This window comes from Phyllobates terribilis, unplaced genomic scaffold, assembly GCF_046119375.1.
Source record: "Phyllobates terribilis strain yellow unplaced genomic scaffold, ASM4611937v1 Scaffold_1__5_contigs__length_1240528914, whole genome shotgun sequence".
Taxonomy (NCBI): domain Eukaryota; kingdom Metazoa; phylum Chordata; class Amphibia; order Anura; family Dendrobatidae; genus Phyllobates; species Phyllobates terribilis.
Genome location: NW_027362761.1, coordinates 161,680,676 through 161,697,410, shown reverse-complemented (window position 1 = coordinate 161,697,410; position 16,735 = coordinate 161,680,676).

Below are 16,735 nucleotides of genomic sequence, written 5' to 3'. Positions count from 1 at the left end.
AGCGTTTCTGCATCTCTCTGGCAGGAAAAAACGCATGCGGATTGTACATGCGGTTTCCTGCCAGGGACATGCGGAAATGAAGCGGTCTTCACTTTCATTTCCGCATGCGGGTTGACAAGCGCTTCCCAAGCGATTTTAGCATCACTTGGAAAGTGCTTATCAACTTCACACTATATAAATCCATGCAACCGGCATGGATTTATATAGTGTGTGAATGTCAAAAAATAAAAAATAAATATATACTTTACCCTCTGATGGCCCCCGGTGTACAGCTTCGCTCGGTCCCGGCTGCCGGCAGTGAAGACTTTCGGACCTTCCGACGTCAGCGTCACGTGACCCGTCACATGACTCTGACGTCAGCGAAGGTCCTTCTTCATTCAACCCCGAAGTGCCGGGAACCAAGCAGGAGCGCTGCGCGGGCCGTCAGAAGGTGAGAATATATATATTTTTTATTTTATTCTTTTTTTTTTTAATGGTACCTGGGTCTGGATGAGAGTCCTCTCATCCACACCCGGGTACCATCCGCACATTCGACCGCATGAAAAGCGCATCAACATATACAGTGATGCGGATTCCATGCGGTCTAATGCAAGTCAATGGCGGCAAAAGAGCAGCGTTTCCGCAAAATTAATTGACATGCTGCGGATTTTTGACCGCAGCGTTTACGCTGCGGAAAGATCCGCATCATGGGCACAGCACATGCGGATTTCAATTGGGGAACATTGCTGCCCTTCTACCATGCGTTTTTAATGCGTTTCCGCGGCGTTTACGCAACTGCAAAAACGCCGCGGAAACGCATTAAATACGCATCGTGTGAACTCAGCCTTAGTTCGTGGAGACGTGTGGACACATACTCTTCCACCAGTTTCTTGTAACTCTGACTCCTGCTAATATCAGATGGTGGTGCCAGATGTGGTGTACTCATAAAGTTTTGCCACATTTTGGCCATGTTAACCCTGCCTTCCGAGGTGCTGGCAGTGCCCAAGCTGTGTTGACGACTTCCTCCTCTGCCTCTACCTTGTTGTTCCACTGAGCCCCTCCTGGTAGGTGGGAAAGCCATTAGTAGTTTTTCTACCAGTGTGAGCTTGTATTTACGCATTTTGTGATCCCTCTCCAGTGACGGAAGTAATGATGGTATGTTGTTCTTGTGGCGGGGATCCATCAGGGTGGCCATCCAGTAATCTTCACTGGTAAGAATAAGGGGCAACTCGGCGGTCATTCTGCAGGCACTGCAGCATGTATTGGCTCATGTGTTCCAGGCTGCCCAGAGACAATGACATGCTGTCCTCGGTGGGAGGTATATCGTCTGGGTACTCTGTAACCCAAATGCCATGCTCCAGTGATGCCTGTGAGCTGATCTGAGTGCCACCCTGCTGTGAACACGGTTGTGCCTTCTCCCTCGTCTCCTCCTCCTCATTGTCATCATCATCCTCTCAAACTGTCCCCTGGCTGTACAGTTCGGGACCTGGCCGATGTTGGGACAATAACCCACTCTCCGAGCCATGATAGGCCTGATAACGGTGTGAATTGGCTTTGCTCCTCCTCTTGCTCCTCTTTCTCCTGTGCCATCGCCTCATCCACTATGGCCTGAATTGTTTTTTCCAGCAGGCATATAAATGGTATACTAATGCTGATGATGGCATCATCAGCGGTGGCCATATTGGTTAATATTTGAAGCAGTGCAACAAGACACACACATCCCACATGGTGGCCCAGTCATTGGTGGTGAAGTGGTGTTGTTCTGCAGAGCGACTCAGCCGTGCATGCTGCAACTGAAACTCCACTATTGTCTGCTGCTGCTAGCACAGTCTCTCCAGCATATGCAAGGTGGAATTCCACCTTGTTGGTACATCGCATATCAGCCAGTGATCGGAAAGGCAGAAGTGATGCTGCAGCGCAGATAGGCGAGCAGCAGCAGCAGGGTGATGTGACATACAGAAGTAGTGCTATTGCTTTAAAAGCATCCAGCAACTATTAGAAGTAACACAAGCACAGGCGACAGGAAATGTTGTGCTCCAGAAGCATCCAGCAACTAGAGGGGTTAGCACAGTCACAGGAGACAGGGAGTGTTTTAGCAGAGCCCCAGGGGGATTGTGGGGAAGTTGCTTACTGTCTGGCTAGAGCCGAAGAGAAAGGTGGTGCATGATCTGCATCTCACAGAAGGCAAGGGAACCGAATTCAGGTCAGGAGGGAAGCTAAACACAGGTCAGATAGACTCCCTGAGCTAACAGTGTGGAGTATTATCAGGCAAAAAGATAAGGACTGGAAGGAATCCTGTCATAGGGATCATCTCCCTCATCAAACCCTCTCCCACTCCATCTCCATGCAGGATAAAGAATGCTGTGTACTATTGAGTCCTTGTGAAGGAAAAGCCTGTGGTTGTGTATGCATTAAAACTGTGCTGTACTGTGCTACTGGATAGACTATGTACTACTGTGCTGCGAAGGAGATTGTGCTATTGTTACTGGAGCCTGTTGCTCAAAGAAACACTTAAATTGCACTGGCCATGCCTCATTAAATGTTACTGTTCTACTGTTTCTGAGGACTTTGTCAAATGTGTCTGGTCAGCAATTGAATCTATCCTGTGCCTGAGAGAAGCTGCAGCCTATGGTCACCCTGAGTAATGTTTCCCCCAGGATTCCAACAAATTCATGTAATTGGTCTCGCCCCTATCTGAACTTAGGCGGCGTACGTGTAACATTGGTGGCACGTACGGGGAATCCTGAGTGGGAATTAGCGTGTAGAGGGAGAAGAGGAAAAGTGTCTGGAAAAACACAGCAGCACAGCACCTCAATTCAACTCTGCTACACCAGTTAAAGGGGACCAGCCCTAAAGAAAACTCACTAGCAGCAATGGATGTGGAAATACAAATGGACAGAATTAGTGAGCGGCTTATTCAGTTAACCTTTGAAGAATTGAGAACAGTAGCAGAACATATAAAGATGTCAGAAGAACAGATTTCTAAAGCACACAACCGCAGGCAACTGTTAGCTGCCATTAACGCAAAAATGGATGAGCAGGGGGAGAAAGAAGCTGAAGACATCATGGGGACATTCCTCCAGGAGCTAACACAGTTTCTAACTAGGTTGAAGTTGGAGGATGGAGGGGCGGCACCAATTACCAAAAGCAGGAATCTCCGTCCGCAGACAGAACTACAGGAATTGAAAGAACAATTCAAAGCCCTAACAACAGCCCTGCAGGAATCTACCAAAACCCCTGAAGGGGTGACAGACTCAAGCAGAACCTTTACCCTGCTTGGGTTAGATAAATAAGAAAGACAGTCCTCTCTAACACCACAAATCACCATAACGAAAGAATTCAAGATCCTGGGACAGATTGGAGAGTGTGAACAGAAAGAGAAACTATCTTATATGAACTTGTTGCACCAGATCGATGCAGGCTTACAGAAAGGCTACCATCCAGATGAGATCATTGAAGGGGTGGTGAAAGTGATCAGCCCAGGACTGAACCTCCGTAGTATGCTAGAAATGAAGAAGAGAGTACTTCAGAATTGTTCCACCAACTGATTAACCTCTCACAGAAAAATAATGAATCACCCCTAAGTTTCTTGTTCAGAGCAATTGAACTGAAGGATAGACTGTTGTTTGCATCCAGAGATGTAGAAACGGAGGAGAAGTTTGATGCTGGACTAGTCCAGAAGAAGTTCTTGAGATCATTGGGAATGGGGTTAATCAGCAAAGACATCAAGTTGCAGCTGAAACAGTACCTAGAAGATCCTGGCATTCTGGACGAAGTCCTAATTGAAAAAAATGAATGAAGATGCTAGTTTGGAGTCTGAGAGCAAACAGAATTTAAAGAAAGGCTCTGCTCCTAAATTCACCAAAATGAGTCAGCTGAAGTTGGAGACCCCAGTGGCCAGTCTGAAGATCATCATGGAGACCCTCCAGTGCCACCTCCGAGAGGGAACCTTAAATCACCAACAAAAGAGAAGACCGTCAGCGCTGACTGGGAGGAAGTAATAGGAGAACTGCGAGCCGAGTTGATTGAGGTGAAAAAGTTGATTCGTTCCAGGCCAGAACCTGTATCCCTCAGACCCAGGAGTGGATTCCAAAACAGAAGATACCCGGCTTGTGAAGCGTGCCGTTCATCAAATCAGAGTACTTCGTGTGTCCACTGTCTAAGATGTGGTGAGGAAGGACATTATGCCAAGGAATGCCAATGGTCACTGTCGTTTGGGTTAAAAGACAGGAGGTTGCCAGTGCAGGGCAACTGGTAACCGCGACACGGAGGTGGCCCCAGAAGCAAATCCAAATCTCACCAAACACCAGAATGGTGCATGAGGTAAAACGGCTGCGTCAGTACTATCCCCAAGTGTGTTCCCGTCTAAAACAGCTGCAAGAGAGACAGGGGCATCAGTTACTTAATGCCCTGTGCAGAGGACCAGTGGAACTCCACGGCAAAGCTGTCAACCAGACCGAAATCCCTTTCATAGGCTGGGTGGAAGTGACTATCCAACTGAGGGCCACGAAGAACAGCAACACCATTGAGCTTTTGGTACCTTTTCTCGTGACCAGTGATCAGAACAGTGCAGAGGATCCTATCCTAGGTTATAATGTAATCAGTGAGGTCATCACGAAACACAAGTCAGAGACGCTGGTGGTGGACGCAATTGCCACATCACTTGCCATACCCAACGCCGTGGTGGAAAATGTGATTCATAGAGTAAAGAAAGCACAGAATACAATGGTCCTAAAAGAAATCAAGGTAGGCTGGCACCCAACCATCTTCCCTGCAAACCAAATGGTGGGGGTGAGGTGTGGAGTCCAGGTAGAACTGGGAAGAAAAGTCCAGAAAAGACTGTTCGTGCCAAAAGACTCCTCAGAACTTCCGGAAGGTCTAGTTCAAGGTGAGACTGTGCTTACGATTACTACTGGTGGGTTTGCTCGAGTAACAGTACTGGTGATGAATACTACGAAACACGAAATTAGACTGTATCCAAAGACTGTGTTAGGTCACATCAAAACCGTTAAAACAGTATATCCAGCCAGTGTGAGACCAGCCCTGGGGTCTACCATGAATTCAATCTCCCCACCAAGGAACAGGAGTTCCCCAGGGGAGGAAATTGCACAACCCACCTCAGGGTCCTGGGATCCCGCAGTATCCCTGGAACACTTGTGTGCTGAAGACATAACGAAAGCAAAACAGATGCTGAGATAAGAGTGTCATGCATTCTCTAAAGACGACTCTGATTTAGGCTACATCCCGTCATTGCAATTGAAAATCAATTTGAAAAACACGACACCAGTAACCCGAAGTTACATGTCTGTGCCGAAACCATTTCTCCATGAAGTGAAAGAGTATTTAAAAGATCTAATCAACAGAGGTTGGGTCCAAAAGTCGAAGTCGTCTTATTCCTCTCCTATTGTTTGCATTTGGAAGAAGGACGGTATGTTGAGACTCTGCTGTGATTACCGGGAACTAAACCGAAAGTCAGTACCTGATCGGCACCTGATAGCCTATCAGGAAGTACCTGGTTCTCTGTCCTCAATCAGGGTAAAGCATACCATCAAGGGTTTGTTGAAGAGTCCAGTAGACCCTTGACAGAATTCATCACACCGTGGGGGTTATATGAGTGGATCCGCATACCGTTTGGGCTCAGTTCAGCTCCAGCGGAATTTCAGAGGAGCCTGGAGACCTGTTTGGAAGGATTGAGGGACGATAATCTGCCAGCCGTACTTGGATGACAATGTACTACACAGCAACACCTTCCGGGAGCATGTTGAACACGGGGTTAATCAGCAAAGACATCAAGTTGCAGCTGAAATAGTACCTAGAAGATCCTGGCATTCAGGACAAAGTCCTAATTGAAAAAATGAATGAAGCAGCTAGTTTGGAGTCAGAGAGCGAACAGAATTTAAAGAAAGGCTCTGCTCCTAAAATCACCAAAATGAGTCAGCTGAAGTTGGAGACCCCAGTGGCCAGTCTGAAGATATCATGGAGACCCTCCAGTGCCACCTCCGAGAGGGAACCTTAAATCACCAACAAAAGAGAGGACCGTCAGCGCTGACTGGGAGGAAGTAATAAGAGAACTGTGAGCCGAGTTGATTGAGGTGAAAAAGTTAATTCATTCCAGGCCAGAACCTGTATCCCTCAGACCCAGGAGTGGGTTCCAAAACAGAAGATACCCGGCTTGTGAAGTGTGGCGTTCATCAAATCAGAGTACTGTGTGTGTCCACTGTCTAAGATGTGGTGAGGAAGGACATTATGCCAAGGAATGCCAATGGTCACTGCCATTTGGGTTAAAAGACAGGAGGTTGCCAGTGCAGGGCAACTGGTGACCGCGACACGGAGGAGGCCCCAGAAGCAAATCCAAATCCCACCAAACCCCAGAATGGCGCATGAGGTAAAACAGCTGCATCAGTACTATCCCTAAGTGTGTTCCCATCTACAACAGCTGCAAGAGAGACAGCGGCATCAGTTACTTAATGCCCAGTGCGGAGGTAAAACAATGTACTCCTGGGAGGAGGATTCCTCTGTCAGTAAAGATAGCCTCATCAGCCTAATCGGTGAAAGGTGCTTTATACATTGCCAGCTAGATGGACTCCTGGTAAATGCACTGTGGAACACAGGAGCCCAAGCGAGCCTTTTAAATGAAGAATGGAGAAGGCGCTACCTGCCACATACCTGCTTTCGGTCGCTAAAAGAACTCTTAGGAGCAGTGGAACTCCACGGCAAAGCTGTCAACCAGACCGAAATCCCTTTCATAGGCTGCGTGGAAGTGACTTTCCACCTGAGGGCCACGAAGAACAGCAACACCATTGAGCTTTTGGTACCTTTTCTCGTGACCAGTGATCAGAACGGTGCAGAGGATCCTATCCTGGGTTATAATGTAATCAGTGAGGTCATCACGAAAAACAAGTTAGGTACGCTGGTGGTGGACGCAATTGCCATATCACTTGCCATACCCAATGCCATGGTGGAAAATGTGATTCATAGAGTAAAGAAAGCACAGAATACAATGGTCCTAAAAGAAGTCAAGGTAGGCTGGCGCCCAGCCATCGTCCCTGCAAACCAAATGGTGGGGGTGAGGTGTGGAGTCCAGGTAGAACTGGGAAGAAAAGTCCAGAAAAGACTGGTCGTGCCAAAAGACTCCTCAGAACTTCCAGAAGGCCTAGTTCAAAATGAGACTGTGCTTACGATTACTACTGGTGGGTTTGCTCGAGTGACAGTACCGGTGATGAATACTATGAAACACGAAATTAGACTGTATCCAAAGACTGTGTTAGGTCACATCGAAACTGTTAAAACGGTATATCCAGCCAGTGTGAGACCCCCCCAGGGGCCTACCGTGAATTCAATTTCCCCACCAAGGAACAGGAGTTTCACAGGGGAGGAAATTGCACAACTCACCTCAGGGTCCTGGGATCCCGCAGTATCCCTGGAACACTTGTGTGCTGAAAATATAGCAATAGCCAAACAGATGCTGAGAGAAGAGTGTCATGCAATCTCTAATGATGACTCTGATATAGGCTGCATCCTGTCGTTGCAATTGAAAATCAATTTGAAAAACACAACCCCAGTAACCAGAAGTTACATGTCTGTGCCGAAACCATTTCACCGTGAAGTGAAAGAGTATTTAAAAGATCTAATCAACAGAGGTTGAGTCCAAAAGTCGAAGTCGTCTTATTCCTCTCCTATAGTTTGTGTTAGGAAGAAGGACGGTACGTTGAGACTCTGCTGTGATTACCGGGAACTAAACCGAAAGTCAGTACCTGATCGGCACCTGATAGCCTATCAGGAAGTAGCTGGTTCTCTGTCCTCAATCAGGGTAAAGCATACCATCAAGGGTTTGTTGAAGAGTCCAGTAGACCCTTGACAGAATTCATCACACCGTGGGCGTTATATGAGTGGATCCGTATACCGTTTGGGCTCAGTTCAGCTCCAGCAGAATTTCAGAGGAGCATGGAGACCTGTTTGGAAGGATTGAGGGACGATATCTGCCAGCCGTACTTGGATAACAATGTGGTACACAGCAAGACCTTCCAGGAGCATGTTGAACACGTGAGGACCGTATTACAGTGGTATCTACAACACGGAGTTAAGTTGACCCGAAAGAAGTGTGAACTGTTCAAAAAGCAAGTCCGATTTCTAGGGAAAATTGTGTCCGGAGAAGGATATACCATGGACCCAGCAGAAATCGCTCCGGTACTGGCCTTTAAAGACAAGTGGCCCTCTACTGTCGGGGAGTTGAGGCAGATCTTAGGATTCCTCTCCTAATGTCGTACTTACGTTCGGAACTTCTCCAGGATTGACGCCCCGTTATACCTCCTCTTGGAGGGGACGACAGAGTCAACAACACCCATGGAGAAAAAGAAGAACGCGGGTAGGACTTGGCTTAAAAGAAACAACACCATTTCGTCCCAACAGCCCATTCTCTGGACAGCAGACCACCAGGAGATATTGGAAGAACTAGTAGACTACCTGGTAAAACCACCCATCTTGGGATATCCTGATTTCAACTTACCATTTGTTCTTCATTGTGACGCTTCTCAAGTTGGACTGGGAGCTGCCCTGTATCAGCATGAAGATGGAAAATTGACAGTCATCAGTTACGGTTCTAGAACATTGACAGATGCCGAGAAGAATTACCATCTACATTTCGGAAAATTGGAGTTCCTGACATTGAAATGGGCTATCTGTGAACAATTTAGAGATTATCTCTACTACAGCTAAGAGTTTGAGGTATACACTGACAACAACCCTTTGACCTATGTCCTCACTACAGCCAAACTGAATGCAATGGGTCAGAGATGGGTCGCTGAACTAGCTGACTTCAATTTCAGCATCAAGTACAGGCCAGGAAAATGCAATGCGGATGCTGACGGATTGTCGAGAATGCCACTAGAGCCTGAGGAGTTCATGCAAGAATGCTCGGAGGAAGTCAGTCTGGAAGCAATTGAGAGCACTACCCAGCAATGCAAGCTTATCAAGAGGAAGACACACCATTGTGGTGTCCGTCCGTTATGGAAACCACCATAAAAGCGAGAGAACAAGATCTCCCCCTGTCCATTCAACAACTACCAAAAGGAAAAATTTGTAGAGCACAATGGGAAAGATCAGATAATTGGAAGAATACTACTTTATGTGGACCAAAATCGGTTTCCAAGTAAACGGGAGAGAGATAATGAGTCACCAGCAGTATCTGTTTTAGTTAAAGAATGGACGAAGCTCTACCTCTGTGAAGACGGTGTCCTGTATTGTAAAGGAGGACAAAACCGGCAGTTGGCACTAACCAGAGTATTCCGTAGGTTGGTCTTCAAAGAACTCCATGAAAACATGGGACACCGGGGAGTGGAAAGGACAACCAACTTGATCCGTGATCGTTTCTTCTGGCCGTACATGCAGAGAGATATTGAGAGGTACGTGACCAGGGAGTGTGGGTGTCTGAAAGATAAACGTCCCAACACATCAACTCGAGAACCTATGAGCGACGTCCAAACTAAGTATCTGTTTGAGATGGTCTCAATGGACTTTCTACATCTTGAGATGTGCAAGGGTGGTTACGAATACATATTGGTAGTGATGAACCATTTTACTCGATTTGCCACCACCAATAAATCGGGTCGAACAGCGGCAGAGAAGATCTTCAATGATTTTGCTTTGAGGTTTGGGCTCCCTTCGAGGTTACACCATGACCAAGAAAGAAAATTTGAGAACTAGCTCGTTGCCAAGCTAGGAAAGTACTGTAGAATTCAGAGATCCCACACAACCCCTATCACCCAGAGGGTAATGGATAAGTGGAACGTTTTAACCGGACATTATTGTCGATGTTGCGCACTTTAACAGCTGACGAGAAGAAAGACTGGAAGAGTTCTCTGTCAAAAGTGGTACATGCCTATAACTGAACAAAGAGCAATGTAACGGGTTACTCACCCTTCTTCCTATTGTATGGACGATCGCCAAGACTGCCAATTGACATCATATTCGATACTCCTGTCAAGGTAAAATATATATATTATAGAAAATCAATTAGTTTCTTTTAATAGATTACCTAATCAGTGTGAATCAATATAGAGATGATGGAATAATCTATGTGTATGTATGTATGCAAATGTGTATATGCACATGGATTATGTTAATAGTTAATGAATATATAACTAACAGCTTCTGTTCTAATTTGTAGACATGAACAACTAAATGATTCCCTTGGAATGACGTATGCATGTGCATGGCTGATAACAGAGAGATTCATGTCGAGTTGACAAAGATGACGCTGAGAGATGAACTCACCCCCTCCCATCGGAATGCCTAAGGCGTTACTAAGGTCAAAAGATACATGGATGAACAAATTACAGTGTGCCGAGTTATCAGAAAAGAGCAATAAATTTTACTAATCCCACCTAGAAGGCAAATACTATATAACCCCATGTCTACATAATAAAGTATGCCATTTGCGTGGTTCAGTCTCTGAGTGAAGTTTTTCAACCAGATTAGCAGATTTGGTTAATTAACTTCTCTGCATGTGACTCGCCCCCTGGGCCGTGGGGTACCCGGAACCGGGCTTCTATACGATGCTGGGGGTAGTAGTGGCAACCCGATCCCGTGGCTCAGGGTGGTCAGACCAAATGGTGGCAGTCTATTTATCAGTGTTTTGAATGTCCGACTACGCCACCCGTGGACTGCGGTCAGGGATAACCGCCGCTGCTAGGCAGACCGCTGAGGCTGGTGTTGGTGTGCAGCACAGGGGTAGGATAACTCCCCACGGGAAGAGTGTAGCCTCAGGGCAGTGTAAGTGGATGCTGAGGGTGATGGTGCAGGCGCAGCAGAAATCACACAGTCCAATGATGCAGTCCAGGGTTTTTACTCACAGTTGTTATCCAAGTCACTTCTGTCAGCAATGACTGCCCAAGCCGTGCTGCGTCCTCCAGGTGAGGGGCTCAGTCAACCCCCAGGCAACTCAGGAGTGTGGCACAGGACCCCCTTCTATCCTTTCTCTGGCCTCTCGTGCCCCACCAGTGACCACGCTTCTGTCCGGCTGCCTTGGGCCTTCTCTGGTAAAACTTGGCACCAGTTTCCCTGACCCTATGTGGTGCCTTCCTAGCGGGTGTAGCAAGGGGTCGCACCAATAAATGATCACGACCTCTGGTTCTTGGCTGAGGGATGATTTACCTCCAACTTGGGAATCCGGTACCCTTCCACGGCCTGACCCTTCACCCGATATAACGCGGGTTTGCAATGGTTGCTGTCCATTCTGCTCTCTTAGGGTCCCTTCTGCCTTCTTGTTTCTGGAGCCTCTCTACTCCTCTGTCTCTCCTCTTTCCTTCCTTCTCCTTCTCTTCTTCTCCTCTCTGGCCCCGGCCTTTTCTCTAGGCCTGCCTTCTGAGCAGAGCTCCTACAGAGCCTCTGCTCCCTGTCACCTCTCTACTGTACTGAACACTGAACTAAGATGGCTCCCACCTTTTATCTGCTTCTCTGTGTGTGAGCTCAGGTGACCTGCACCCAATGAGCTCCTTCCTATCCTCCAGAAACCGTCCCCTTTCTGCTCCTACATCACTGGGTTCTCTCCCCCCTCCCCACTCCAGCCAGGGACATAGTCAGTTGTGCCTGCATAAAATGGGAGCACCGTCGAGCTGTCCCCCGGAAATGGGGTGAGTGTGTGTGTGCATGCAGCTAACTGAGCCCTGGTCCACACTCCATCCTTACCTGGGAGTGGAATATCACACCTCTGGTTGAGGTGCAATACCCCTGTAGCAACCGAACCCTCGGGGCGCTACACATGCACTCGGACATCTTTAATTTGGAGGAGAGCAGTTACCTAGTGTATCTTAAATTGGTGAAACCTCCACAAATGGTGCCATGACTCGGATCACACTCAAGGGGAACTCTAGGTCTCGGGGTGCCCATCACCGGACCACCTATGGACGAGCCGGGACTGCTCAAAGCAAGAGCCTGATCAACTCTCATCACTGAATACGGTAAGTCTGCAGATTTAATAAACCCGTAGTACTTACTCGTATTTTGAGCGGTCTCTAGTGAGTTTGTGGTGTCTAGATTGGCCCTTAGGGACAGCCCCGTGCGACTGGGTGGGTCCCTGCTGTGTGATTCCAAGAACTCTGGTGTGTAGTCGCTCCTGGTTAACTGCTGCTCTGTGGTATCTTAGGCGTTCCGTCCCATTAGAACGATCTTTGTATGCAGGGGCGTACACGTATACACTTGAGAATTTAGGAAAATTTCTTTATTTATAACGCGGGCACGCGGGGAGTGACGTTGTTGCTGATAAGTCGTGTATTAAGTCGTCATTAGGACGCAGGCGCGCGGGGCAGACCAATCCTCTATTAAGTCGTGTATTAAGTCGTGGGACATGCGGGGAGTGAAGTTACTGATAAGTCGTGTATTAAGACGTCATTAGGACGCGGGCACATGGGGTTAACCAATCCTCTATTAAGACGTGGAATACGCGGGGAGTGAAGTCACTGATAAGTCGTATATTAAGAAGTCACTATGACGCGGGTGCGTGGGGTGTTCAGTGCTGCGCGCGCCGGCAGCAGCAGCAGGAAAGCCGGAAGACGCCGGGCCAGAAACGCGGCGGTAAGGGGGACAGCGTCTCTGCCTGTCAGGGGGCAGAGGCGCCGATACTACAGTACCTCCCCCTTTACGACCCCTCTTTTTTAGGCCTGAAAAATTTTTTTAAGAAGAAGTGGGGCATGGATGTTCTCCCTGGGTTCCCAAGTTCTCTCCTCTGGGCCAAACCCCTTCCAATCCACCAGAAAAAAAGTTTTTCCTCTTACCCTCTTGGTGGCCAGAATGTTCTCTACCTCATAGACGTCCTCAGCGGAGACCAGAGCTGGGGAGGTACCTGGATCGTCGGAAAAAGAATTAAGAACAACCGGTTTGAGGAGAGATACGTGGAAGAAGTTGGGAATCCGTAGGTGGCCGGGAGTTTTAACTTGTAGGCCACTGGATTGATTTGCTTGAGGACTTCAAATGGACCTATGAACCGTGGGCCCAACTTATAGGAGGGTATTTTGAGACGAACATTTTGGAGGAGAGCCAAACCTTGTCTCCCGGACGGAATTGAGGTGGGTCCAGAAGTCTCTTGTCCGCATGTCTTTTCATCCGCTCGGAGGATTGAAGAAGTGCGGATCTAGTGTCCTCCCAAATGGTGGAAAATTCGCTGACCAGAGACTCCGCAGCAGGATTGTCCACTGAAGCGGAGACGGGAAACGGAATCCGGGGATGTTGACCGTAGACCACAAAATACGGGGACTTGGAAGAAGATGCTCTCTCATGGTTGTTATAGGAGAACTCGGCCCATGGTAGGAGCTCTACCCAATTGGTATGGTGAGCGTTGACGAAGTGCCGGAGGAAGCTGGTATGGATCTGGTTGATACGTTCCACTTGGCCATTGGACTGAGGATGATAAGCAGAGGAGAAATCCAAGGTGACATCCAGCAGCTTACACGTAGCTCTCAAGAAGTGCGAAGTGAACTGGGCCCCTCGATCAGACACAATTTGGAGGGGTAGGCCGTGGAGACGAAAGATGTGATGGATGAAGTCCTTAGCCAGCACAGATGCAGACGGGAGACCAGGCAAAGGGATAAAGTGGGCCATTTTAGAAAAGCGGTCAGCGACCACCCAAATGACAGTACAACCGGCAGAAACAGGGAGATCAGTAATAAAGTCCATAGCAATGTGTTGCCACGGGGCAGCAGGTACGGGAAGAGGCAGGAGACGGCCGGCTGGAAGATGTCTGGGAACCTTGTTGCGGGCACAGGATGAATAGGTCGTGATGAAGTCTACAACATCCTTGCGCAGGGAAGGCCACCAGTAATACCGGGTAATGAGCAGGACAGTCTTCCTCTGGTCAGCATGGCCGGCTAGTTTAGATGAATGACCCCAGTGAAGAATCTTCTTACGATCCGGAACCGCTACAAACGTTTTACCAGGGTGGGAGACGAGACAGGTCCAAGGGAGCCACATTCATCACTTTGGAGGGATCGATGATATGTATAGGCTCCTCCTCTTGATCGGAAGACAGGAAGGATCCGGACAAAGCGTTGGCTTTAACGTTCTTGTCCGCAGGGCGGTAATGAAGGGTAAAGTTGAAACGGGCGAAGAACAAAGACCACCGGGCCTAACGCAGATTGAGTCTTTGGGCATTTTGTAGATATGCCAGGCTTTTGTGGTCAGTGTAGATGATCACCGGGTGCAGAGCCCCCTCTAGCAGGTAACGCCACTCCTGCAGCGCCAATTTGACGGCTAACAGTTCTCGGTCTCCTCTGGAGTAGTTGCGTTCAGACGAGGAGAAGAGCTTGGAGAAGAAGCCGCAGGTTACCATTCTCCCGGACGGAGATTTCTGGGTGAGCACCGCTCCGGAAGAGGAAGCATCAACCTCCAGAAAGAACTGTTTGTTGCAATCCGGACGGTGCAGCACCAGGGCTGAAGAGAAGGCTTGTTTTAAGGAGAGGAAGGCCTCCTCCGCTTCGGACGTCCATTCCTTAGGGTTTTGCTCCCTTACGGGTGAGCGCAGAGATGGGTGCAGTCCGGGAAGAGAAATGTGGGATGAAGAGGTCGTAATAGTTAGCGTAGCCCAGGAATCACTGAATCGCCTTCAACCCCTCCGGTCGGGGCCACTTTAAGACGGCAGAGACCTTCTCGGGGTCCATCCATAGACCAGTCTTAGAGATAATATAGCCCAGGAACGGAAGAGAGGTCTGCTCGAAGAGGCATTTCTCAAATTTTGTGTATAGGTGATTCTGCCTGAGCCTAAGCAGGATCTGACGAACATCCCTCCGGTGCGTGGGTAGATCCGGAGAGAAGACCAAGATGTCGTCCAGGTACACCACCAAGCATGAATATAAGAGGTCAAGGAAGATGTCGTTAACTAGTTCTTGGAAGACGGCTGGAGCATTACAGAGGCCTAAGGGCGTCACACGGTATCCATAGTGGCCGTCCCGGGTATTGAATGCCGTCTTCCACTCGTCTCCTTGGCGGATCCGGACCAAGTTATACGCCCCACTGAGATCGAGCTTGGTGAAGATCTTCGCGCCTTTAAGGCGGTCGAATAGCTCTGAGATGAGCGGCAGGGGGTATTTGTTTTTGATAGAAATCTGGTTGAGTCCCCTATGATCGATACAGGGGCGTAGTGAGCCGTCATTCTTTTTTACGAAGAAGAATCCTGCTGCAGCCAGGGAGGTAGATTTCTGGATGAATCCCCTAGCCAGATTTTCTTCATTATACTCCTACATGGCCCAAGTTTCCGCCAGCGACAAGGGGTAGATACGCCCACGGGGTGGAGAATCACCGGGTATTAGGTCGATAGGGCAATCATATGGCCTATGAGATGGCAGTGTCTCTGCTTCCTTCTTGTTGAAGACATCTGCATAGGACCAGTAAGGTGCCGGTAGACCAGGTAAATTAGCCGGAGTAGACGGAGGTCGAGCCGGGCGAACGGGAACCAGGCAGGTCTCATGGCAATCTTGCCCCCAACGGAGCACCTCACTGGTTCGCCAATTCAGAACGGGTTCATGTCTCTGTAGCCAGGGTAGACCTAGCAAAAGGGAGTGAGAGAGTCCGGAGAGCACATGGAAGGAGATCCTCTCCGAGTGCAGCATTCCCACCTGAAGGGTTACAGACTCTGTGACGAGCAAGATGGTCACCGCAAGGAGTCTTCCATCCACGGAAGGGACTGCCAGAAGTTTGGTGGGAATCTGATACTTCTCTACAAGGGACTGAGAAATGAGATTCCCAGCGGCTCCCGAATCCAGGTGGGTGGTTTCAAAGAAGCGGTTCTCTCCACAGGAAATAGAAACGGATAGAGTCAGGAACGGAGAGGATTTACTCTTGCCTGGGACGACCTCTCCGAGCGGTCCTAGACACTGGAGTTTCCTGGCTTCACCGGACAGGAACGGATCAGATGCTCCTTACTACCACAGTAGAAACAGCTCCCCTCGGCTCGGCATGTTTCTTGGCGAGACTTGACCATCTTGGTCTGGTCCATCTGCATGTGTTCGGGCGAGCGTGCCCGGGGAGTTGCTGGTTGGGAGGCAGGTTTCTGGAAAACAGGAGCAAGGCGAGAAAATCTGCTCTCCTGGGTAGTCTCCTTAGCTCGTTCCAGGAAACGGATGTCAATCCGGGTAGCTGGTGACACCAGGTCATCCAGGGTGGTAGGAATGTCCCGGCCGGCTAGCTCGTCCTTGATCCATCCTTAAAGACCCTCCCAGAAGGTCATCGAAGACCTTCCAGAAGGCAGTAAGGAAAGCTGGAAGATCGGACACCAGGGGATCCCCTCTCTCCCATAGAGGGTTTTGCCATGCCAATGCTTCCCCGGTGAGGTGAGACATGATGAACGCCACATTGGCCCGGTCGGAGGGAAACTGATGTGTCAGTAGTTCAAAGTGCAGCGTGCACTGGTTTAGAAAACCCCGACATAAGATGGGGTCACCCCCAAAACGAGGAGGCGCAGAGAGCCGGGCTCCAGAGCTGGATGCCGTGGCACTGGTAGGCAGAGGCGCCGCCGGAGCGGGTGCCGCTCGGTTCGAGGCGGACACAGGTGGGACGGACAGCGTGTCCAGGCGAGAGTTGACAGACCGCAGGTAGGTCAGGATGGCTTCCTGTTGGGATTTCTGATGAGAAACCTCTTGGTACAGGTCAGCAAGCGAAGGAGCCTGGGGGCCACCATGACCTGTGCTGCGATGCAAGGAGGGACCAGAGGGGCTTAACTAGGTATCAACTCGGACTGACCAAGGTCGCACAGCGGCTCAATCAACTCCGT